We start from the raw sequence: 27617 nt of genomic DNA on the forward strand, positions 1-27617 counted from the left end.
TGCACCAAACCACCATCATCTCTCAATTTTTTTATCTAGATTTCTGCACGAGCCTTCTAACTGTTCTCCCTGCCCTGACTCCAAGACAGTCTATTCTCAACACAGTAGCCAGGCTTTTAAAATATATTTTGCAGATTATCTCACCCCTTTGCTCAGATTCCTCCAATGGCTACTCAGCTTGTTTTTAGTAAAATACGAAGTCTTCACAATACCTATAAGGCCTTGTAACATTGACTTTCCCATTATTCCCCTCCTTATCTCTAAGATCTTGTGTTGGAGTACCAGCCCATTCATTGATTCTATCCAGCAACGCTGGCCTCTTTGCCTAGTCTTTGACACCAGACATTGTTCTACCTCAGGGTCTTTACCCTTATTCTTCTCTGTACCAAAACACACTCCTCCAGGATATCCACATAGCCACTCCCTAATCTCCCTTGTTTTTTGTACAGTGGCACCTCAGGAAAGCCTTCCCTATCCATATTTTAAAATCACACATCCCCAACCCCAAGATTTCCTCTCCTTCTTCCATGTTACATTTTTAATATAGCATGTATTATCATCTGCCATACTCTATATTTTCTTATTCTGTGTACTGTCTATATCTTTTACCAAAATGGAAGCTGCATAATGATTCAGATTTATTCACTATGAAAAACTTTTTTTGGCTTCTCCCAGTACAGTTGATTCCCCCTTCAGCTTCCCATTCAGACCACAGTGCATGAGAATTCCAACTGATTACGTTCTTGCTAATACTTGGTATTGTCAGCCTTTTTCTCTGGCCATTTTGGTGGTGGGGGAGGATTAACTCCCCAAAAGATGGAAGGTGTTGTCTCTGGGAAAAGGAATATATGCTATGGAACAAAAAGCACCAAATACTACACATGATTTCAGGGGAAATACCACTGTTCACAGAACTTACAAAAGTAAAACTATAAAATGAGCTCAATTCCATTCCAAACATCTCTAGGTTAAGCATTCAGCTGAAGGGCAAATAGATAAAAAGGTAGAATATTTCAATGAATTTATGACAGGCGCTGAATTATTTCTCTTGTTCTTCAGTAAGCACTGACAGCGGGTCCTTGTCAGGCAGATCGTTGTTGATTTCATACTTTTGACAAGGCTGAGAGATTTTAGAGTCCAATTATTTAAATTGTTGTTGAATTCACTAGAGCAAATTTTAACTAGCAACTTGTGTGGAGAACTCTATGTATCTTTTTAATGTTATTGAAGTAAAATTTAAATACAGAAAGTGGCACATATCAAAAAGCTCAATGAATAGTCATAAATTGAATACGCCAATGTAAACCTTGCCCAGATCCAAAAGCAAAACATGGCAAACATTTAAGTCTCCTTTATGTTCTCTTCTACTCGCTATCCATCCTCGCTGATAACCACTATTCAGACTTCCTCCTGATTAGTTTTGCCTATTTTTCCATTTTCTCTAAATTCAATCAAATTATGTTTTACTGTCGGTGTCAGGTTTCTTTTGCTCAACGATTGTATTTGTGACATGCATTCGTGTTGTTGATTGTAGTTGTAGACTGCTTATTCTCATTGTTTTGTAGTATTCAACAGTTCCTTTCTGTGTTCTACTATTAGAGGGCATTTGAGTATTTACAGTTTTGGGCAATTTTACTGCTACTAACATTCTAGTGCATGTTTTTTGGTGAACAAATACCTACACAATTCTTTAAAATATATATCAAAGAATAGAATTGCTAGCATATGGATCCACCTGTGCTTAACGTTGGAAGATACTGTCAATGTTCTAATTTTATTTCTTATTACAAATAGTGCATTTGATTGGACAAAGTGTTTTACTATATGGTTATTGCAAGGATCTAAGTAAGCTGCTAATATATGCAAATTTATCTTTAAACTATACACCATAAGAAACTCTTTTATTAGTTTCTTTTCCCTCAGGGAATTCTGTACTGTCTATTGTCCAATATTTGTTTCATATATTATTTCCAGTTTTCTAGCTGTTTATAGTAGGGGAACAAAAACAGGCAATCTACTAAAGCTAGAAATAAGTCCCTTTCTTTATTTTGTCTTTATTTTCTCTCAAAATGTTTTAAAGCTTTCTATGTAGGGTTCTTGTATGGAATGTATTTATTCCTAGATATTTTATGGTTTTTAATGTTATTGTAAATTGTATCTTTTAAAATATTTTCTTTTATATTTTGCTGCCATATAAAAATAGATTGATTTTAAAATATTAACCTGATCTCCAGCAACCTTGTTGAATTTGGTTATTAATTTTAATGATATATCTGAAGATTATTTTGTATTGTCTCAGTGTGCAGTCATGTTGTGTTCAAATAATGACATTTTTATTTCTTCATTTCCAATCCTTTGTTTCTTATTTCTTTTCTTGCACTATTATGGTGACTGGAATATCAAGTATAATGTTATATAGAATTGGCATTGAATAGTGAGAATTCTTGTCTCATTACTACTCTCAGGGGAAAGCATTGGATATTTCATTGTTAAAATGTTTTCACTAAGTGTTTAAATGGGTAGACATTATTTAGAAAATTAAGGAAGTTTCCTTGTATTCCTGGTTTGTTAAGAGTTTACCATAAAGAGGGCTGATTTTTTTCAATGCTTTTTCTGCATCAGTTTTTATTCTTCATTTCTCTTAATGTTTTCTATCAAATGATTTACTTTTAAATGCTAAAATACATTTGCAAACCTAAAATAAACCACACTTGTGTTGTGACAGCATCCACTTTATACAATTCAAGTTGCTTATTTTTCAGGAACTTTTTCATGTATATTCTTGAGAAATATTAATCTGTAATATTTCTGCCTTGTAATGTCATTGAAGACTTTGGAATCAAAGTTGGTGGTTTTTGCTTTTAAGAAAGAATTAGAAATCATCCCTCTTTTGCCTACCCTTCGGAAAAACCTAAACCTGACTGATGTGGTTTATAAGAGTCTGATAGTAAAGCCATATGGAACTGGCTTTTTACCAGCCCCTTGCCAGAAAGGTTTTAGTAAGAGATTTACCTTCTTTAATAAATGTAGAAGTACTTGGATTTTTAAATTTGTTTAGCTTTGTAAAATGTAGTTTTTGAGAAATTTATCTATTCAATTCAAATAGTCCATTCATCTCTAAAGTTATCTCTAATGTTGCCTTATCTTTTTAAAATCTCTACAACAAATACTTCTGTTGCTTTTGCAATATTAATATTGGTTATTTGCAATTTGGGGGGTTGTCAATATGAGATATATTTTCAAAGATCGAATTTTTGCTTTCTTTAATTTTCTATATTGTGTTTTGTATTTCATCAGTTTGGTTTTACTTTTATATCTTTTAGTCTAATTTCTTTGGGCAAAATTTGCTCTGTCCTATTTCTAGATTCTCAAGCTAGAAGTCTAAATTATTGATTTTCAGTCTTTCTTCTTTTCTAATATATGTATTGAGGCTACAAAGTTTCCACTAAGTTATGATATGAAAATATCATATCTTCAATTCCTTTTCCTTAAAAATATTTTTTAAATTTCTACTCTGAATTCTTTTTTTAAAACTAATGGGCTATTTAAAAGTCATTGCTAGTTTCCAGGCAGTTGGATTTTCCTAGTTATCTTTTTCTTATTGAATTTTAGCTTATCCCCCTGTGGTCACAGAATATACTCTCCGATCTTCTGCATTTACTTAAGTTGTTTTGTTTGTATTTTTTTAATAGCACAGCCTATGGTATGTTCCATGTATAAATGAAAATAATGTAATTGTGGTTAATAGAAACAGTACTCTGTTGCCCTAAATATCAATTTGATTGAGTTTATAATTATTCTCTGCAGATCTTCTAAATCCTTATTGATTATCTGCTTGTTGTACCAGCAATAGAGAGAAGTAGGCCGAAGTCTTCACTAGGTTTTGGATTTATCTATTACTTGTTTTAGTTCTGTTAAACTTTATGTTTTATGTTGTGAAGCTATTAAGGACAAACAAATTCAGTGGTTATATATCCTATTACATTGGGCCTCTCGATATTATGAAATGACTTTATTCCTAGCAATGTTTAAAGTATACATTGTTGTTGCCATAGCTACCTCAGCCTTTTCATAATTAGTGTTTCTTTAACATATATTTTCTCCTCTTTTTAGTTTCAACTTTCTGTGTCTCTTGAGAGATTCATAGAAGTGTTTTTGTTTTGTTTTTAATTCAATCTGGTTATCCTAGTCCTTTAATTGAAGTGTTTAGTTCATTTATATTAAATATAATTACAGAGATAATTGGGTTCGTTTTTCTCTTTCTTTCATATATTTAACTAATAAAGTTTGTGTTTTCTTATTATTTCATTTTTTCTTCTAAGAACATGTTGGTGATATTCTATTAGTGGTTATTTAGAAACTAAAATATGCATCCTTGACTCTAAAATTTTATACAAATTATAACATTTAAAACTTCTAGGACCTTAGAACCCTTTAAACCCATTTACTCCCTCTCACCTATTGTATCATCTTTCTTGCATTTTAGTTCTATATATATTTTAGACAACATAATGCATTGCAAATATCATTTTATTTAATCAGTATTCACTTTTTTACCTACTCATGTACTTTTCCTGATGCGTTTTTTTCTTGTGGCAGTTTTCTACCACAGTTGAGATAATTTTCCTCACAAATCTAAGAACTTAAGCCTTAAAAGCTCTCTCTAGTATTTCTTGTAGTGCAGATTTTCTGTCAACCAATTATCTTAGCTTTTGCTTTGCTGAAAATGTCTTTACTCGCCTTTATTTTTGGAAGATATTTTCATTTGATATAGAATTGTAGGTGACAATGTGGGATTTTTTTTTCCCCTGGAAGCATCATAAAATTGTCTTTCATTGTCTTTTGACTCCCACGGCTTTAGTTGACAAATCAGCTGTACATTCCACAATTGCCCCAATGAAGGCATTCCATCTAATTCCTTTGGCTGCTTTTAAAAATGTCTGTAGTTTCTAGCAGTTTTACCACGATGTTCCTAGTGTGATTTTCTGTATATTAATTTTCTTCTTCAGTTTCATCAAACTTTTTGAATCTTTAGACTGATACTTTTCAACAACTTTGGAAAATTTTAGGCCATTCTCTCTTTATTTTACTATTATTTTGTTCTTCTATGTCTCATCTTGCATTTAACCTATCCAGCAAGTTCTTAATTTCAGATATTGTACTTTTCAGTTCTAGAATATATATTTGATTTTTTCAAAAACAATTCCAATTTTATTTTAATTATTTTTTCATCTTTTCCTTAATACAGTAATCATAGTTGTTTCAAATTACCTTTCTGAGAACTTCAATATCTAGATCATCTGTGAGTCTGTTTCTATTGAATGTTTTTTCACATCTTCATTAGTCATATTTTTCACCTTTTTGTATATACAGTAATTTTTGACTGTATATAAAAGAACTAGGCACTGTGTATTAAAAAACTACAGAGGGTCTTCACGGTGTTATATTTCAAAAAGAACATCCTATTTTCTCTGTTGGAGAGATAGGGTGAATGACTAATTTTAATACATGTAGACGTTCTGCTTGTCTAGGGCTGGGCTTCAGTTTTGTTGAGACTTTGCTTACCTCTCTTTACCTCCATTTCTAAGGTATGACACTGCTGGACTTTTGACTGAGGTCCTGGCAGCTCTTCTCATTTCCAAAAGACCATAGGAGATTTAACTTTGCGCTTCAAAGACTCTCAGCCCAGCTCTCCAGTTTTACTCCTTCAAAATATGGTAAAATTCTTTATAAGGAGACAAGTCGTGTGCTTGAGACAGCCTACATAGTCTTGCAGGCTGGTCTTTTTTTTCTTTCTTTTCTTTTTTTTCCTGTAAGCATGGCAAGTCTGTAACTCTGCCTTTAGAAGCTTTCGGTATAGTTTTGCAGGCTCCCGTGCAAATTTCCAATGAGAAATTTAACGTTTTAAAAATTAGCTTCTCAAAATTGCTAGTTTTAAAATTATGTATCTTTCCTCTATCTGGGCCAACCTAGATCCTTAGCCAGTAACAGAATTTTCAAATTCTCAAAAAAAAAAAAAAAAAAGAGATAAAACAGGTAGCCATGTCAGTTTACCTCAAAGGATTATTTTCTTTCCTCATAAAAATTTAATTCATCTAATTCTCATTTTCTCCACAGAAATCTGATATCTTTAAAAGATACTTCTGAAACTAATTTCCCAGATTTTAAAATTTGTTACAGCAAGAACATTGGCTTGTTGTGCACAACTACATGTTATTTGGAAGTGGATATCTCTTTGTAACTTCTACATGTTCAAATTTGATGTGCTAAAAAGAGGAACTTGGGACAATTTCTGTAGAAAACATGTTTTCTCTAGAAATACACAAGGCACAATCAATCCTAGAACCCAGCAAAGTAATTTCTTAAACCCTAAAATAATCTCCTCTATTTACTTATTAGTACTCAAAGTTTCACCATTTGAGATTTTTTTTTAATATGAATTGTTGTCTTTGTTAAACTGCAATGGGCAACACTCACATTATGCCCATATGCCATAGTATGAATTAACTTAATCAATTTTATTGAAAGCAAATATAGGAAAAAGGCAGATTAGAAATGATCTGAAGACACAAAGTACCTGGGGAAGAGAGTGAGAAGGGATATAAAGGAAGAAGAAAAAAATAAAAACAAGAAATTTGCTGCCAGTTACCAAATCAACCAAGTGTCATACAGATTTCCTGTCTTCATGATCAGTAGGCGTTGGGTAAGCACTAGTGATTCAGATCTTATAATAGTTGCATTTGGTGTTTATTAAGTACTGCTCGCTCTTGTAAGTGCTTCTATTATTGTATAGTTTCTAACATTGATTTATATTTTACTTGACAATAATTGTATATATTGATGGTGCACAATATGTTATTTTGAAATATGTATACACTGTAGAATGGCTAATTGAACTAATTAACAGATGCATTCCCTAAAATACTTATTGTTTTTGACATTTAAAAAATTATTTATTTATTTATTTATTTATTTATTTATTTATTTATTTTTCCATAAGTTATTGGGTTATAGTTGGTATTTGGTTACATGGGTAAGTTCTTTAGTGGTGATTTGTGAGATTTTGGTGCACCTATCTCCCGAGCTGTATACACTGTACCATATTTGTAGTCTTTTATCCCTTGTCCCCATCCCACTCTTCCTCCCAAGTCCCCAAAGTCCATGTATCATTTTTATTCCTTTGCATCCTCACAGCTTAGCTCCCACATATCAGTGAGAACATACAACATTTGGTTTTCCATTCCTGAGTTACTTCACTTAGAATAATAGTATCCAGTTTCATCCAGGTCACTGCAAATGCTGTTAATTCATCCATCATATATATATATATGATGGAATATATATATATATATATATTCATGATGGAATACTACACAGCCATAAAAAGGAATAATATATATATTATGGAATACTATACAGCCATAAAAAGGAATGGAAAAAAATATATATATATATTTCATTTATCTTTTGTATTTTTTTGTTGGTTTGTTTGCTTTTTCAATTTCATTTAGTTCTGCTCTGATCTTGATTATTTCCTTTCTTCTGCTGTATTTGGGTTTGGTTTGTTCTTCTCTAGTTCCTTGAGGTGTGACTTTAGATTGTTTGTTTGTGCTCTTTCAGACTTTTTGATGTATATATTTAGGGCTATGAACTTTCTTCTTAGCACCATCTTAGCTGTATCCCAGAGGTTTTGATAGGTTGTGTCATTATTGTCATTCAGTTTGAATAATTTTTAAATTTCCATCTTGATTTCATTTTTGACCCAATGCTCGTTCAAGAGCAGGTTATTTAATTTCCACATATTTGCGTGGTTTTGAAGGTTCCTTTTGGAGTTGATTTCCAGTTTTATTCCACTGTGGTCTGAGAGAGTGTTTGATATAATTTCAATTTTCTTAAATTTATTGAGGCTTATTTTATGGCCTATTAGATGGTCTATCTTGGAGAAAGTTCCATGCACTGTTGAATAGAATGTGTATCTATGGATGTTGGATGAATTGTTCTGTATATATTTATATTTGTTAAGTCCATTTGTTCCAAGGCATAGTTTAAATCCATTGTTTCTTTGTTGACTTTCTGTCTTCATGACCTATCTACTGCTGTCAGTGGAGTATTGAAGTCCCCCACTATTAATGTGTTGTGGTCTATCTCATTTCTTTGGTCTATTAGTAATTGTCTTGTAATTTTGAGAACTCCAGTGTTAGGTTTATATATGTTTAGAATTGTGACATTTTCCTGATAGACAAGGCCTTTTACCATTATATAATGTCCCTCTTTTTCTCTTTTAACTGCTCTTGCTTTAAAGTTTGTTTGGTCTGATATAAGAATAGTTACCCTGCTCACTTTTGGTGTCCATTTGCATGAAATGCCTTTTTCCACCCCTTTACTTTAAGTTTATGTGAGTGCTTATGTGTTAGGTGAGTCTCCTGAAGGCAGCAGATAGTTGGTTGGTGAGTTCTCATCCATTCTGTGGTTCTGTAACTTTTAAGTGGAGCATTTAGGCCATTTACATTCAATGTTAGTATTGAAGTGTGAGGTACCCTTGCATTCATCATGCTCTTTTTTGCCTTTTTTTAATCATGTTTTTTTTGTTTTTTGCTTTTGCTTTTTAACTTGTATTTTTATCTTATAGATCCTATGTGATTTAGGCTTTAAAAGGTTTTGTCTTGATGTATTTCCAAGATTTGTTTCAAGATTTAGAGCTCCTTTTAGCAGTTCTCATAGTGGTGGCTTGGTAATGGCAAATTCTCTCAGCATTTGTTTGTCTGAAAATGACTGTATCTTTCCTTCATATATGATGCTTAGTTTTGTTGGATACAAAATTCTTGGCTGATAAATGTTTTGTTTGAGGAAGCTGAATATAGGGCCCCAGTCCCTTTTAGCTTATAGGGATCTGCTGAGAAATCTGCTGTTGATCTGATGGGTTTTCCTTTATTGGTTACCTGGTGCTTCTGTCTCACAGCTCTTAGGATTCTTTCCTCCGTCTTAACTTTAGATAACCTGATGACAATGTGCCTAGGCAAAGATCTTTTTGCGATGAATTTTACAGGTATCCTTTGTGCTTCTTGTATTTGGATGTCTAGGTCTAGAGCAAGGCTGGGGAAGTTTTCCTTGTTTATTCTCCCAAATATGTTTTCCAGGCTTTTAGAATGGTCTTCTTCTTCAGGAACACTGATTATTATAACATAATCCCAGACTTCTTGGAAGCTTTGTTCATATTTTCTTATTCTTTTTTCTATGTCTTTGTTGGATTGGATGAATTCAAAGACCTTGTCTTTGAGCTCCAAATTTTTTCTTCTACTTGTTCAATTCTATTGCTTAGACTTTCTAGAGCATTTTGCATTTCTAAAAGTGTATCTAAAGTTTCTAGAATTTTTTATTGTTTTTTCTTTAAGCTATCTATTTCCTTCAATATTTCTCCCTTCACTTCTTGTATCATTTTTTGGATTTCCTTGCACTGGGCTTCGCCTTTCTCTTGTCCCTCCCTGATTAGCTTAATAACTAACCCCCTGAATTCTTTTTCAGGTAAATCAGGGATTTCTTTTTGGTGTAGATCCACTGCTGGTGAACTAGTTTCATTTTTGGGGGGTGTTTAAGAACCTTGTTTTGTCACATTACCAAAATTGGTTTTCTGGTTACTTCTCATTTGGGTGGGCTGTGTCAGAGGAAAGGTCTAGAGCTGAAGGCTGTTGTTCAGATTCGTTTGTCCCACGGGGTGTTCCCTTGATGTCATGCCCTCCCCATTTTCCTGTGGTTGTGGCTTCCTGTGAGCCAAACTGCAGTGATTGTTGTCTCTCTTCTTGGTCTAGCCACCCAGAGAATCCACTCGGCTCTGGGATGGTACTGGGGGTTGTCTGCACAGAGTCCTGTGATGTGAACACGTACGGGTCTCTCAGTCACGGCTACCAGCCCCTGTTCCAGTGGAGGTGGCAGAGGGTGCAATGGACTCTGTGAGGGTCCTTAGCTTTGGTGGTTTAACGCTCTATTTTTGTGCTGGTTGGCCTCCTGCCAGGAGGTGGCACTTTCTAGAAAGCATCAGCTGTAGTATTGTGGAAAGGGACCAGTGGTGGGCGTGGCCCTAGAACTCCCAGGATTATATGCCCTTTGTCTTCCACTACCATGGTGGATAGGGAAGGACCATCAGGTGGGAGCGGGGCTAGGTATGTCTGACTTCAGACTCTCCTTGGGCGGGTCTTGCTACAGTTGCTATGGGTATGGGAGTGAGATTCCCAGGTCACTGGAGTTGTGTCCCTGGGAGGATTATGGCTGCCTCTGCTGAGTCATGCAGGTTGTCAGGGAAGTGGGGGAAAGCTGGCAGTCACAGGACTCACCCAGCATCCAGGCAAACCGAAGGGCTGGTCTCACTCCCACCATGCCTCCTGCAACAGCCCCGAGTCAGTTCCCAGATGGAAGGTGAGACGGTCTTGAAAACTTGCCTGAGGCTTTATGCCTCCCAGAGTGTCTCCCAGGTCCTGCAGGAGCAGTCTGCTTCCTTCAGACGGTCTGTTGGTCCTCTCAGGATAGCTGGTTTGTTCTTGCAGTTAATCTGGAGGTGTTCAATAACTCTGTTTCAGCTACTCCACAGACCATCCATAATGGGATCTGAGCAGCCAGTTCTAGCTGTTGAAAGTCTGGGATCAAGATGTTAGCAGAGGGGTTTCACCTGAGGTCTCTCTCCTTGGCTTGCAGATGGTCGTCTTCTCTCTGGGCCTTTACATGATCTTCCCTCTGTCTTTTATTTTTTCGTGTTACAGAGTCTCACTGTCTCCCAGGCTAGAGTGCAGTGGTGCAACCTCGGCTTACTGCAACCTCTGCCTCCCTGGGTTCAAGTGATTCTCCTGTCTCAACCTCCCAAGTAGCTGGGGATTATAGGCACACACCACCATGCTTGGCTAATTTTTGTATTTTTAGTAGAGAAGGGGTTTTGCCGTGTTGGCCAGGCTGGTCTTGAGCTCGTGGCCTCAGGTGATCCACCCGCCTTGGCCTCCCAAAGTGCTGGGATTACAGGTGTGAACCACTGAGCCCAGCCTATTTTTGTATAAATGTTATAGACAAGAAAACTGTAGCAGAAAGTTTGACTTTTCAAAGATGACATGGCAAGAAAGAAATATATATAGGTGTTTAAAACAGAGATACATTAGAACTGGAATAGGACAGCTTTTTGCTTCTTTTTGGGGATGCATGAAAGTCCAATACTGACTTCTGCCCCATAATAAGGGGAGGGAGGGAGCTAACTAATAATTTATTATGTGCTATTTAATTTTAAAATTGTCCTGGTGGCACCCATAGTCAATTTGTTTACATTGTTTATGGATGAAGAGACTGATGAATTATACCCAATTTAACTGGTTCCTCCAACATTTCTTGGTAGTCCGTTATCTAGAGGTGAAATACATTTGCCACAACTAAGAAAGAACTTGGAGAGCTGTATTTTTAAATCTATTGCATCTCCATTACTTGGCTGCATTTTCTTTCGCCTTAGGTACCAGATCCTTTACCTTTATTAAAGTCTAATATACATATGCTTTGTGGAGTCTTGTGACAAACTGTTGAACTTTGTGTAACCCAGCCAGTCCACATTCACATCTACTGCCTCTACACAGATACTTTCTCTCCTAACTCATTCACTGTCTTTAACAAGTTTGCAGTAACTTGAGGGAGATGATGCTTTAGTCTGTTTGTGCTGTTATAACAAAATACTTGAGACTGGGTAATTATAAAGAACCAAAATTTATTTCTCAGAGTTGGAGGCTGGGAAATCCAAGATACAGGCAATGGCAGGCTTATTGTCTGGTGAAGGCTTCTCTCTGCTTCCAAGATGGCAGCTTCTCTCTGCTTCCAAGATGGCAGCTTGTGGCTGCGTCCTCCAGAAGGGAGCAATGATGTGTCCTCACATGGCAGAAGGCAGAAGAGCAAGAGAGTTGAATGAAGCCTCTGTTATAGGGGCCTTAATTCCATTCATAAGGGGAGGAGTCCTCATGACCTAATCATCTCTTAAAGAACCCATCTCTTAATACCATCACATTGGCCATTAAGTTTCAACACCTGAATTATGTAGGGGACACAGTCAAGCCATAGCAGATGATCTTGAAAATAAGTCAGGGTTAGGCAATGTAATTGCTAAATTACATATTTTCAGAGGTGAAATGTCAGAGTTAGGAGTATCCAGCTCTAAGTCCAAGACAGGATTAGAGAAAGGCTTCTCAGTGGTGGTGATGCTTGGATTTCAACTTGAGTGACAAATAGGATGTACCAGTTACAATGAAGGGAATAGCCATTTTAGCTTGAAGGAACAGTCTGTTCAATGATAGAAAGAATTGACCAGGAATGGTGGATTCTGACATTGTTAGAAGATATAGAATGTGTGTGGTAGAAGATTATAGAAAAAAGAAAGAACCAAATGGGAAAAGTCCCTGCATGTAAAATCAGGGAGTTTTGAGGTTTTTCTACTGGAACTTGAGAGTATTAATGTATTTTAAGTAGAGGAGTAAAGTGGTCAGTTTTGAGATTTAAAGACTCTACCCCTACAGCTAGTGTTGTCATGTGTAGCCACAGACATTATGCCTTGTACAATTCTAGGGGATGCCATTTACCTCTACTGCTGTGTAAATAATGCCCTCTGAAGTAGTGTAACAGGCAGTCCTGCTAGTGGAAGCATGGAAGATAGTTCTAAGAGGTGTTCATGGAGACAGGGAGACTAATGTTAAATGAAAACAAATCCAGACTGAAATAAGTAGGAAGTTTATTTGAAAAGATACGGAGATAGTTCTCCCTCTTGCAATAGAGAGAATTCTGACTATAAGATCTGCAAGTATCTTAAAGGTCAGACAGAAAAAGGCCTTTCTCTTATATGGCAGGGTAAACAAGGCTAGAAAGAACCAGGTTCAGGGAGTAGGACAGAGAATGGTTTTCCTGAGATCAGCTATGATGCTTGGGAGGTGCTTCAGGAGGAGCAGTTCTGCTTTATGCTGCTGGATCAGGCTAGAGTCAATGTTCAGGTCCTATGGGGAGGAAACAAGTTTAAGTTTGGCCAAGTCAAGTAAACTAACATTTTGTTTGACCAATGGAGACAAACAATTTAGCTAATCACTTATGAGGCCAAAAATGGAAATTTGGAGGATCTGTGTCTGGCCTTGTCCTAAGGAAGCAAGGGGCTATTAAGAATTCTTAACTTACCTAAGTCACATCGGGAGGACTGGCTCCTTGCAGTAAGTTTTTTCCAGGAACACAAAGGTTAGGAAGATATATATTTTTTTAACTGTTGCTGTTTCCTGGGATTACAGGGATTAGATAAAGTTCAAATCTGTCATGACTTAACAGACTGATGTAAATGTCTAGGGAAAAGAGTGGTTAGAAATTAAAATATTTACAGGTATTCCAAACCCAATGTGTTTGTGAGCCACGATGAGTATCAACAAAGTGACATGCTTTTCTGGGGAAGAAAACAGAATTAATGTTGCTTTTCTGGCAAAACTAAATGTCTGCCTCCAACTGTCCCCACAGTAGAGCCCCTTTCTCTGATCTAATACTTACCTTTTACTCATGGATCTTCTGATACTCTACTCCTCACTATCTTATTAGGGTTGTTATAAGTACTAGAAATTACAATGAATGTAAAGCATTAATAGCATTAAAAGAAAAACTTTAGACAAATTAAATTTAACAGAGTTTAACTGAGAGAAGAACAATTTGCGAATCTGACAGCCCCGAGAACCAGACAGGTTCAGAGTGACTCCAGGTCAGCTATGTGGTTGTATAACATCGCTGGACAAAAAGGAAAGCGACACAGAAACTTTAAGTGAGGGACAGAAACAGCTGGACTGGTTACAGCTGGGCGTTTGCCTTATTTGAGCTGCTTTGAACAGTTGGCAGCCCTTGGTTGGCTGAGACTCAGCTACTTTTTACACAAATAGGTTCCAGTCACCTTACACATCCAATTAAGTCACAGTTCACCATGTATGGAGAAACCTTTAGGCCAAACTTAATTTAACAGTACAGAGCTTGGTATACAGTGAGCTCTCAATAATTGTTACCTGCTTTTGCTTTTTTTTTCATTCTTTTCCTTGCTGTAGCTGAACAAGAAATGTGTTGTCAATAAGTATGCAGACCCAGCACAGGACCTTATTTAATGCATGGATATGGGAAACAGACTGAAACAAGACAAATCTGATAATTAATTACTAGTCAGTTTTTCTAGAAATGTATTATAAATCCATGCATATAAATCGATGTTCCAAATGCCAAGGATAAAAGATGAATTTCTGCCCCACCTCTTCCCCCTACCCACCTTTTCTGCAAGGAGAGGGTCCAGGTATGAAGTATTTCTACCGCTTATCTAATTGGTATGCTGTAACGCATGTAAATTAGAGGTTTATTCCCCAGTCCTTCTTACAATTCATTGTCTGCAAGTTTCTGGGAGATAACTGGGAAACTCTTTCAACACTCTCCATTCTGTTACTTCCAGCAATTACCTGTAATTGTATCTCCAACTAAGACAATTAGTAAATAAATACAAATTCTTTTTTCATGATTTTTGTTGATGCTATTTAAATTCTAAGAAGCTGTATTAATTTTGGCTGCTTATAATAATTTCCTTCTTTCTCCTCCAACCAAAATTGTTAAGTGCTCTGCTCTCAAAAGCTTGCTTGTTAGTCAATGAATTGCATGCAGTAAGTAAGACTAATATTCTGAAGGAAAAAAACAAACTACCTTAGTGAAACCACTGAGACTACAGGGTGGTAGCAATTATATCTTAACAAAGAAAGGACACTGAAATATTTAATAAATATTTATTTACATTCATAACTAAATGTATTAGTTTGACATGCATATATTTATCTCTCCATGCATCTGTTGTTGTTGTTTTTTCTTGAAAAGTGATTAAAATAAAACAGAGATATACTTATTTGCTCAAATGCTCTGCCTTCAGACATTGCTATATATGCACAAAAACTCCCAAGTAGTCTTACATGTAAATTTTAAATAGCAATTCTCTCAGCAGTCACAACACATGCAATCATATCCCACCAATTCAAGCCAATAAGATGACATATATTTAATTTAGACCTTTGCTTGCAAAGTGCAGTTCATGGAAGCAGTAGTTGTATCACTCAGGATCTTGCTAGAAATTTAGAATCTTGGGCTCCACCCTAGAACCCCTGAATCAGAATTTGCACTTTAACAAGAACTCCACATGATGCAAATAAATGCACGTACAATTTGAGAAGCTCTGCTCTAGCCCAGGATGTACATTTCAATCACCTTTTAAAAACACAATTGCCAAGCTTCTGGGCCAGATTTACTGAATGCAAATCTCTGAAGGTGAGTCCCAGGACTTGGTAAAGATTTTTACAGGTGACGTTCATAAAAAGCCAGGACTGGAGATCTAAGGGAATTCTTTAATGCTGTAACAGAGTGACTTCCTCTGACCCCTAATTTGCTAAACCACTTGTCTGCACTTTAGAAAAGTAGATTTTGACAAAATAAAGAGGATAGATTCTATGTGTTCTCAGAGGCAAAAATTCAAAAATGGAAAATATCTCAGTATACTGGAAGGGTCTCTAAAATCCATATTTCTATAAACAGTTGCATATTAATAGCCTTTTTGGAAAGGAGAGTTGCTGAGTAGTAAGGAGTCCAAAGTGCTCAGATTTTAATATACCATATATAGAAGATGGGTTAGAGCTGGCTAAGAAAATGTACAGCAAAGTGTCATAAGTGTATTATTATATTGTAATAATATGAAAACTAAAACCTAGAATCCATTTATTTATTTATTCATCATTTTTTATGTATTTATTCTGATAAATATTTTATTTTATTGAATGCATACTAAGTATGTACCTCTGTGGCAGACACTGATATAAGCTGAGCTATAAAAAGTATAAAGATGATGTACAAACACATGCTTTTTAAATTAATTTTTTTAAAAAAATTTTGAGTACATAGTATGTTTATATATTTATGGAGTACATGAGATACTTTGATACCAGCAATAAGTAATAATCGCATCATGGAAAATGGGGATCTGTCCCCGCAAGCATTTGTTCTTTGTGTTACACACAGTCTAATTATACTCTTTTAGTTATTTTCAAATGTACAATTAAATTATTATTGGCTATAGTCACCCTGTTGTGCTATCAAATACTGTCTTATTTATTCTTTCTAAGTATACATATATTTGTACTCATTAATCATCCCCCACTTCCCCCTTATAACCTCACTACCCTTTCTAGCCTCTGGTAGCCAACCTTCTATTCTCTATCTCCCTGAGTTCAATTGTTTTGAATCTTAGATCCCACAAATATGTGTTAACATGTGATATTTATCTTTCTGTGCCTGACTTATTTCACTTAGCATAATGAACTACATACGGTTCCATCCACGTTATTGCAAATTAAAGTATCACATTTTTTTATGTCTGCAAAATCCTCCACTGTGTATGTGTACCACATGTAAATTAGAGGTTGTCTGTATCCATCTGTCTATCAAAGAACACTTAGGTTGCTTCAAAATCTTAGCTATTGTAAACAGTGGTGCAACAAACATAAGAATTCAGGTATCTCTTCCATATATTGATTACCTTTCTTTTGGTAGGTACCAGCAGTGGGTTCACTGAATCATAGTAGTTCTATTTTTAATTTTTGAGGAACCCCCAAACTGTTCTCCATAGTGGTTGTGATAGCAACAGGAGACAGGAAAATTCCTACGCAGACAGGGATGGATCCCCAGTGAATCCCAACTTTCAAACCAAGGACAGTTTAAAATCTGAAAATCAAGCTGCCAGTTCCAGATAAAGCCCATGACCAGAGGGAGAACTTCCATCCCCATCTTACCCACTCTCTCTATTGGTTCCTTCTGCGTGATGGCTTTTAACCAACCAAATGGTGCTTTTTCCAAGACCACCCATCGACCAATCAGCATGCACTCCCCCATTCTGTTTTTTTGTTTGTTTGTTTTTGAGACCAAGTTTTGCTCTTGTTGCCCAGGCTGGAGTGCAATGGCACGATCTCAGCTCACTACAACCTCTGCCTCCCAGATTCAAGTGACTCTCCTGCCTCAGCCTCCAGAGTAGCTGGGATTACAGGCACCCACCACCACACCCAGCTATTTTTTTGTATTTTTAGTAGAGACAAGGTTTCACCATGTTGGCCAGACTGGTCTCGAACTCCTGACCTCAGGTGACCCACCACCTCAGCCACCCGAAGTGTTGGGATTACAGGCGTGAGCCACTACACCTGGCCTGCACTCCCCCATTCTAAACCTATAAAAATCCTGGACTCAGTTTCACAGATGGCGACCCACTTTCAGGTTCTCTCTCGATGCTGAGAGCTTTCTTTATGTCGCTCAATAAAATTCTCTGCCTTACTCAGTCTCCCATGTCCACATACCTTATTCCTCTTGGTTGCAGGACAAGAACCCAGAACTCGCAGAACTGTGACAGTAAAAGAACTCTAGTGCTCCTGCTCACTGAGCTGCTGGCAGCAGGAGTAAAAGAGCTGTAACACTCCCTCCTGCTGGCTGAACAATGAAAGAGAAGAAGCCGCATGGTTGTACTAATTTACATTTTCACCAACAGGGTACTAGAGTTCTCTTTTCTCCACACCCTTGCCAGCATTTGTTATTGCTTGAATTTTTGGATAAAAGCCATTTTAACTGGGGTGAGATGACATTTCACTGTAGTTTTGATTTGCATTTCTCTAGCGATCAGTGATGTTGAGCACCTTTTCATATGCCTGTTTGCCATTTGTATATCTTCTTTTTGAGAAATGTCTGTTCAAATCTTTAGCCCGTTTTTTTTTTATCAGATTATTAGATTTTTTCCTATAGAGTTGTTTGAACTCTTTATATATTCAGGTTATTAATCCCTTGTCAGATGGGTTATTTGCAAATATTTTCCCCCATTCCATGGGACTTCATCTTACTGTGTTGATTATTCCTGTGATGTGCAGAAGCTTTTTAACTTGATGTGATTCCATTTGTTCATTTTTGCTTGGTTTCCTGTACTTATGGGATATTACTCAAGAAATTTTTGCCCAGGTCAGTGTCCTGGGGAGCTTCCCCAGTGTTATCTTGTAGTAGTTTCACAGTTTGAGGTCTTAGATTTAAGTCTTTAATCTGTTTTGATTTTTGTATATGGTGAGACATAAGGGTAAAGTTCTATTCTTCTTCATACAGATTTCCAGTTTTTCCAGCACCATCTACTGAAGAGACTGCCCTTTCTCCAGTGTATGTTCTTGGCACCTTTGTCAAAAACAAGTTCACTGTAAGTGTATAAATTTGCTTCTGGGTTATCTGTTCTGTTCAGTTGGTCTATGGATCTGTTTTTCTGCCAGTACCATGCTGTTTTGGTTACTATAGCTCTGTAGTGTAATTAGAAGTCAGGTAGTGTGATTCTTCCAGTTTGTTCTTTTTGCTCAGGATAGCTTTGGCTATTCTGAATCTTTTTGCATGCAAATTCTTAGAGCTACATTCAGATCAATGAGATGAGACAGGGCCATTGCTTGAGTAAAGCTATAATTTTACAAAGAAAAACTGTGGAGAAATAAAGTAGTCCTTATTTTACTTCTCTCTTCTCTGCCATTAAGAATAATACACACGGCTGGTCACAGTGGCTCACACCTGTAATCCCAGCATGTTGGGAGGCCGAGGCGGGCAGATCACAAGGTCAGGAGATCAAGACCATCCTGGCTAACATGGTGAAACCCCGTGTCTACTAAAAATACAAAAAATTAGCCAGGTGTGGTGGCGGGCACCTGTAGTCCCAGCTACTTGGGAGGCTGAGGGAGGAGAATGGCATGAATCCAGGAGGCAGAGTTTGTAGTGAGCGGAGATGGCATCACTGCACTCCAGTCTGGGTGACAGGGTGAGACTCTGTCTCAAAAAAAAAAAAAAAAAGCATAATACACACTAACAGAAAGGGTACATGAAACATTATATACAATGAATTAAAACCCAAAAAGGAAATAAGTTGTTAACAGAACATATAGTTATTGTTAATTAAGTCATGCCTGCAAAATTACCTGGCAGTGAATGGGAAAAACTTGCAGGTATGTTCCTAGAAATATTATAAACATGGAGAATGTTACCTTCACTTGAAAAGTAGCACTTACCTTATGGTTTTATCTACCAGTACTTTGCCTTTTTCACTGTACCATGGAATATTCCCTCAATATTGTTTAACTGAATTTTCTTGACAAACTCTTTTGTTACAAACAGCACAAAATATCTTCTAACCTAGTTGCATTGAAAACATATTAATTTTAAATTAAAATATATCACTTGTGAGTTCTTACGTATATTATTAATTCTGGGTTCTATTCAGTGGTTAGCAGTTTCTACATGTTCAGGAGCACCAGTTTTGTGTAGCTCTTCCCAACTCTGGGTTCAGCAATCCCATTGGTTAAAATTGGTCATAATGGGAGCATGGGAAATTAATGAATGCTACAATTCAGGGTCTTTTTTTTTTGAGATACGGTTTATTAACATATCATTGGACATTCCTGATGAATGTATTGGTGAAGATCTATAAAAAATGCAATGCAGGAAAAATATAAATTCAAGTAAACCTAAAAATTGTTTAATTTTTATAGTCTTTTTCATTACCAGTCTTTTTTTTTTCTCAGTTGCTATCATTCTGAAAAAGATCTTAATAGTTTTCCTGGATATAATACTGCAATAACCCCCTTAGTTCTTCTAACTCCATGGACTGTCTATTTCTGAACACTATATAAATTGACTCATTTACTATATATTATTTTATGTGTGGCATCTTTTATTAAATGTGAAATTTATACTGTTGCATGAAACTGAAATTTATTCATTTTCATTGCTATAAAATATACTCCCTAATACGCTATAATTTATTTTTTATTTACTATTTATAGACATATTAATGATATCCTATTTGAGGATATTATGATTGCACATATATATGCATTTCTATTCAAGATTCCTAAGACTGAAATATCTGGGTCAAAGAATATGTATATGTTCAATTTCATCAAATACTACTGAAGAGTTTTCCAAAGTGGCTGTAAAAATTTATATTCCCATCAGCAATGTATGAGGTTTGAGATACTCCACATTTTCATAAACACTTGACATTGCCAGTCTTTTTAATTGTAGTCATTTTGATGTATGTATAGTGGAGTCTCATTAGGTGTTAATTTGTTTTCCTCCAATGAGTAAGGAGGGTAAGTACTTTTTCAATACTCATTGGCTCTTAGGATGTGCTTCTTTTTTGGAATTCCTCTTCAAGTTTTGTTTTTGTTTTGTTTTGCCAAGATTTCACTGTTTTTTCTATAGATTTCTAGAAATTCTTTATATATTTTGAAAATGAGCCTTCAGTTGGATGGAAGTATGAAATCATATTCCAATTTGTCGATTTGCCTTTTCACTCTTTTAATGGAATATTTTTATTAACAGAATTATTTCAATTTTATCACAGTTAAATCAATGCTTTTATACTACAAAATCTTTACCCCTAAACCAAGTTCATAAAAATTATATTTTATGTTATCTTCTAATAGCTTCTGGAAACTTTTTTATCTTTCTTGTTTGGATCTAGTTTCATCTGGAATTTATGTTTATGTATGAACTAGGAGTCAGGTCAGTTCCTCATCACCTGCCACACGTGTGCATGCGCGTGAGTGCGCGCGCACACACACACACATACACACACACACACACACAGATAACTAGGTGTTCCAGCACTGTTTTTTGAATGGATAATCTTACCCTATAACCCTGAAGTATGTACTTTTTTATAGTTCAAAAGTTTGTACACGTATGGACCTGTTTCTAGTATATCTATTCTAAATCGTTGGTCTGTTTGTGTATCCTAACACTAATATCATGACTTAATTAATGTAGTTTATAGTAAGTCTTGATTGATGACATAAATGGTGTCTTCTCTATGTGCTCATCTTTAACATCGTCTTAGTTATCGCTGGATGCTTAGTTTACATGTATATATTAGAAATAGCTTGCCAATTTACACACATATACCTGAGATTTTGAAAAGATTATATCGAATCTATTATATTGACCCTTCTCATCAATGAATACTGTATAATCTCAATTTATTTAGGTCTTCTATAAATCTCTTAAAAATGTTTTAGACTTTTAATATATCCTTAGATTTGGCTTGCTCATGTTTTGTTTAAGATTGTTAAAGCTGTTTGCATGGGAAATACTACCTGTAATTGTCCTTTTGAAATGTATTTGCTAGGTTTTGATATCAAGATTACACAGATCTCACAAAACATCGTGGTAAGTGTTCCATTCCAATTTTTTCTCTAGAATAATTTTTGCAAGATTAATGTCATGTCTTTAGCTGTTAGAAATCACCAAACTTCTAGTAGAAAACATCTGAGCATGGAGTTTCTTTTGGGGAAGGTTTTGAATAATGTATACAATTTCTTTCATAGATAAAACTAATCTGATTTTCTTTTTTCTGTGGGGAGAGGTAAGTTTGATGAGTTGTATTCTTTATAGGATTTTTCTCCATGCCAACCAAATGTATAGCCATTAAGTTTTCATCTTTTCCTTGTAGTATTGTTTTCAATTTCTAAATTTCTTTTCTTTATTATTTCTCTTATTTTCTTTGGGTTAATGTTCTGTTCTTTGTCGAACTACTTGATTCAGATGCTTAGATTATTGATTGTCATTTATAATATATAAACCTAAGTGTATAATTTTCTCTTTGGGCATGTATTTAGCTATATTCCATAAATTTTCATATGTAGTATTTTCATTATTATTTGGTTCAAAATATTTTCTACTTTTCATTATGATTTCTTCATTGACTCATGGGTTATTTAAAAGTGCATTTTAAAATTTCCAAATATAAGAGAATTTTTCAGTTATCTTTTTTATTATTTCTAACATTATTCCACTGTGGTCAGGAAACATATTTAGTGTGATTTGAGCCCTTCTAAATCTGCTGAGACTTGCTTTATAGCCTACAATATTTTTAATTTCAGTAAATATTTTACATGCATTTAATAAGAATGAGTGTTCTAGAGCTTTGTATGTGGTTATTATATTGTATGTAGTCAATTAGGTCAAATTTGTTAAATATTATATTGAAGCATTCTATAGTCTTAGTGACTTTTTTGGTCTTGTTCTTTGTGTTACTGAGAGAAATGTGCTGAAGTTTTCCACTATAAATATAGAGCTATACATGTCTTCTTGTATCAATAATTTATTTTATAAACCTTCTTGACAAAAAATGGTACCTGAAGAAATTAGGTGCTAAAACCAATAGATTGTAATGCAGATATTTTAGTTTCAATCTTATATCCATAAAATATAATGTTCTACTTATATCTTTATTGATACAATATGATGGACAGAAATGACCAGTTTCCTGCTCCTACTCACTGGAGCCTCACCATTGCATTTAATAGAAACTAATCCAGAGATTTGCAAGCTGGAAGACCCTGGATTCAGGGCCACTGTTGGAGGCTAGCATTGATGTATAGCAGACAAGAGCTCAAATTTTGTTACTCACTCCATGCATAAAATAGCCATGGTACCACCACTGACCCACTGGCCATACATCCTAACTGCAGGTGAAGTATCCAAGTGAAAATAAACTTACTTTGGCTGCCACTACAACACTGAAAATATAAATTGAGAAAAAATATTTGTAGTTCTTAGGCATGAGGAAAACCTTGAGTATCAGATTGAATCAACGGATTTCCTCAAAGACAGGGCCTATGCCTTATGGATCATTTTAGCTTTGGCACTGATTTTTCTATTTGGCTTTGATAATAGTTGATATGCCTATGCCTTATGGATCATTTTAGCTTTGGCACTGATTTTTCTATTTGGCTTTGATAATAGTTGATAAATATTTGTTGAAGGAAACTCTTGGTCCTGCTTGAACAGAGAGAGAAGAACAATAAGTCATGTTTCGGTGAGGCTAGAAATCCATGACAGCACAGATAGGTCTCCAAGGCTTCAGCAGTATCAAATACAATCACATTTTTCCTGGCAGAATACAAAACCACAAGACAGAAAAGGCTTTTTTTAGCAGGATCACCTGTCCTATGACTATTATCTTCCTATGTCATAGATCATTGGAGGAAAAGCCCTGGAAACTGGATCACCTTGCCTAAGATAAATCTGAGTTTCTTAATGATTCTTTTTTTCTTTCTCCTCCTCTTCTCCTGGTGTCCAAACCTAAAATGGCTTCCCTGCTGATTATCCTCCAAAGGCTGCATCCATTCTCCAGAATCAATAACTAAGTTCCAACGGAACAAGGATATATTTAATTTGGAGCCCCACAGATTAGTCTTCATTGCAGTATATTTGCAGAGATAATTATTTTAAGAGTAATATGCCCTTTAAAAAGCACACTGGTTATGTCTTCAGATCTTAAGAAGAAAGTTAAGTTTGAACATAAATGAGTTCAGGAATCAAGTCTCAGTGCCCTTATATACTGGGCTAGTTACATGAAACTTGTAAGGCAGGAACTTCCGTTAGCTATTAAATATTTGGGGTCTTTCTGACACAATGCAGTATCCCAAGTACACATAAGAGAATTTTGTTGTAGGTTTGTCAAGGCCCAAAGGGTAAGGATCTGTAATGGACACCAGTATACCAATATCTGTAAGTTTAGCTATGATCTCTCAGCAGAAATGATGGGTTGGACATAATACCCTGGCAGGACAAATGAGTAAAGTCAGTTAGGGTGCCAAATCATTTTCATAGACCAAGATAGATGGTATTCATCCTGCCCTTTCAAGGGGCTTCCTGTAATTCTGGTGTTTGTTTGTTTTTGAGGCAGGGTCTCTCTCTGTTGCCCAGGCTGGAGTTCAGTGGCATAATCTCGGCTCACTGCAACCTCTGCTTCCTTAGTTCAAGCTATTCTCCTGCCTCAGCCTCCTCAGTAGCTGGGACTACAGGCACACACCACCACACCCAGCTAATTTCCGTATTTTTAGTAGAGATGAGGTTTCACCATGTTGGCCAGGCTGGTCTCTAACTCCAGGCCTCAAGTGATCCACCTGCCTTGGCCTCCTGAAGTGCCGGGATTAGAGGCATGAGCCACTCTACCCAGCCACTTCTATTTTTAAGTCATTAGTGGAAATAATTCAAAGAACAGGAATTGCCATAACCTTTCCTGAAGAATTACCTCTTTCGGAGAAACACCAACCACTTCCTTTGATGTATAATTGTCTCATCTGTGTTTGGCTGCTGGCTGCAGCAATATCTATAAGACCTTATAAAGGAGTTGCATTCCACCCAACAGGTGGTCTTGAATCTGTGCACTGTATGTTCACAGCTTTGAACAAACCTCTAATTGGAAATACCGCCAATCAACAGGCGAGATCTGGCTTACCTAGATTAGGGCAAAAAGTTACACTCAAAAACTTGCTAAGTTGAAGGTAACTGGTTTCAATATTAATATTCAGGTCCTCTTGCCTCTCTGCTGTGAGTCAAATTCAATACAAAGCCAGTGGATTCCTAGAACTCCACTGATTCCCAAGATTCTCCAGTGCGAATCAGCTTCCTTGCCGTCTTTCACCTACATCCGTTGCATTAACAAGTCCTGTCAAATGTACTTTCCATGTACATCTTGAAGACACCCACTTCTCCATCTTCACTATGTCTGTCTTAACTACCATCTTTTCTCCTCTGGTCTACTTTAATGTCTCCTAACTGACCACTCAGTGTTTACTCCTACCTCCCTGAAGTCATCTCCATACAGTTGCAAGAATAGTCTCTTAACACAAAAATGTGATATTACTGTCAAACCTAAAATCTGTGGTGGTAAATGCCTGTAATCCCAGCACTTTGTGAGGCCAAGGCAGATGGACCATTTGAGGTCAGAAGTTCGAGACCAGCCTTGCCAATGTGGTGAAACCCTGTCTTTACTAAAAATATAAAAATTAGCTAGGCATAGTGCCAGGTGCCTGTAATCCCAGCTACTCGGGGGCTGAGGTCAGGAGAATCACATGAACCCATGAGGCAGAGGTTGCAGTGAGCTGAGATCATGCCACTGTACTGACAGAATGAGACAGCATCTCAAAAAAAAAAATACAGTAAAATAAATAAATAAATAAATCCATTAATGACTTCTTTCATTTTACTCCAATCTCATTATTATCGTCTACCTATTTTCCTATTTTGAAGTTAATTTCGTGAGGGCAGAGACTGTAACTTTCTTGTATGCCACCGAATTCTAAAACCTAGAATTAAATAATGGGCCAATCAAACTGCAAGCCAGCTTTCTATCACAGCAGACTCACCACAGGGTCACTGTACTAGATTCAGAGCCCAATTCAGGGAATTCCTTTCCAGATAATACCCTGAGGACTGGGTCCTGGAGGTCTTTGAGAAGACTGATGGTATTGTCCCTGCTCCACTTTTGCAGCACAAGAGGCAATGGGAGTATTACTGAATGCAGTGTCCATAGGGAGTTCCCAGCCAGAGCCAGGAACAGAAACTGAAAATGAGTTACCCAACCAAGCAGGAATAGAGAAAGAATAGAAAGATAAGGAGGCAATTAAAATAAAGAATAAAAGCAACCTGGGAAAAGATCTTTAGAATCAGATGCTGAAGAACTGGGACTTTAAAAATTTCTGATCCTAAGAGTAGATAGAGTGATAAACTTTAATACTCATGACTTGACCCTTCTGGAAGTAAGTAGTGTCAGAAGCAGAGGGTCCACACGTTTCAAACCCTCACCACCATGTTAAATGCACACAATTCACTTCAAAATGTACCTGTTCACTCACTCACTTATTCATCCATTCATTTATAACATTTTTTGAGAATTTGTGAATATTCTTTGGAAACATTAAAATACACTAAAATGCAATTTACTTCAAAGCCTCTGGCTGTTCATCTGTAACAAGACAGATTGACCTCACTTCTCATACTCTTCCTTCTTTTGCTCATCACTCAAGATTGAGTCCAAGTCCTTCTTTCATCTAGAGTTTTCCAAGTTCCCTGCTGGTTTCCCTTTATCTGAGCTCCATTAGCATATACGATTGCCTCGCATCTTTTAAAATGTGAAGAGTGGCTATCTGTATTATTTCTTAAAGACTGGCACATTTTATTATGTCTGGTGTGTTTCTCACATTGAACTTAGCTCAGACATGCATACTTAGTGCGTGATAAATGCTTGGTACATATTTCAAACATATTGGCTGGTTAGTGGGGTCATTGTTCCCAGATTAGAACTCTAGTTGAGTTATTCCTCTTATTCTCTAGTTAATTTGTATATATGAAGAGATCTTTCTCAGCAGTTATAGACTTATTGCATCTGTCTGCCAGCCAGAACCCATTCTTGTGCTCCCCCAACTGGGTCCTATAATATCACTTTGGCACACTTATCCCTGCTGGTGGATTTCTATTTATACCATTTGGGTTACTGGCTGCCTTGTATCCTTTAATGCAACCAATATAGGAATTCTGAAACTTTAAAAGTAAATACATCTTAAATATATATACCCAAACACATATTCATTTAAAGAATACTAATAAAATAGCATTTTTCAAGATTATTGTACTTTTTAATTTTTTAAAATACATGGAAATTATAAATGTTTGACAGAGAAAAGAAAATCCTTATAATCCCAACTTCACAATAAACTTCACATTTTGTAAATATGTTGGCGTTTTTGTACATTTCTGTCCAAATGCACACAATCTGGACAATTCACTTTGGAGCCTGCATTTTTCTTCTTCTGCTTCATATAGAAGTCAGTTATCATATGCTTATCAGTTACTTCATATTCTTTATGTTATCCTCTTTGTTTTGAACCTGTCAACTTCCCCTGAGAAGATTAAATGAAATAAAAAGAAGGTATGGTGTACTAAATATTATATTAGAAATATTAATTTTTCTGTATTGTATATCCTTGAAAGAAGTATTTTTAATATTTCTTTGGTATTTTATACATTATTTGTGTAATTTAACTGTTACTAATATTGTAGCCACCAATTCATGGGTGGAGGCGGCAATGCAAACACTAGTTTCTTTTACTTCGGCTTGTGTAACTGGTCTCCCTCCCCTAGATGTCTGTTGTCAGATCACACATACACAAACACCTGCAGGATGGGGCTCTGTGGGGGGTGGTCAGAAAAGGCATATCAATCTCAGGATGTGAAAGGGCGGGAGGACAGACAAGGCAGGATGAAAGCAACTCTCAAGTGGAGTCGTCTTCAGGTTCAATTGCTTTTATAGCTTTCCTCTTGCTCTTTGTGCAGAGTTGGAAATGTGATATTTTAAAGTTAGTTTTTATAGAAACAAATGTCAAGACAGGTGAGTCATCCTGATATCTCTAAAAATAAACTCAGGTTGTCAAAGAAATCAAAACTTTGCCTTCACGCTTAGCCAGCAAGAGAACAAGAGTCTTCCCACCCATGGGCTGTGGAGCTGCTTGAAGTAATCCCAGATTTTGAGGGCAGTATGGGGTTGGAATGAATGAAACTGTGAAGCAAAAAGAACTTTGGATTTTAGCTATATTCAACTCAAAAACGTCCTGTAGGAAAGAAGGAGAAAAATTATTTGACTATTTCAACTGAGGCCCGAGATAGGAATCCTAAGGGAATACTATCTGTAGTGGCCAAGGGAAAGCTTCTCTTTCACTCTGAAGGTT

The 27617-nt window shown here is 36.2% G+C and overlaps 1 long non-coding RNA gene across 2 annotated transcripts in view; it reads left to right on the plus strand.

The window, feature by feature from the left end:
* The window catches only part of LOC134731207 (uncharacterized), a 233845-nt gene that overhangs the window by 35188 nt on the left and 171040 nt on the right, over positions 1 to 27617 (plus strand). Inside the window, exons 2-3 of one of the 2 annotated variants that reach the window (XR_010113385.1) lie at positions 18175 to 18262; positions 21230 to 21270. This is a non-coding gene — a long non-coding RNA (uncharacterized LOC134731207). Of the gene's footprint in view, positions 1 to 18174; positions 18263 to 21229; positions 22612 to 27617 lie in introns of those variants that run through there. The other variant, XR_010113384.1, reaches the window with a different exon arrangement.

Source organism: Pan paniscus, chromosome 9 (assembly GCF_029289425.2).
Source record: "Pan paniscus chromosome 9, NHGRI_mPanPan1-v2.0_pri, whole genome shotgun sequence".
NCBI lineage: Eukaryota > Metazoa > Chordata > Mammalia > Primates > Hominidae > Pan > Pan paniscus.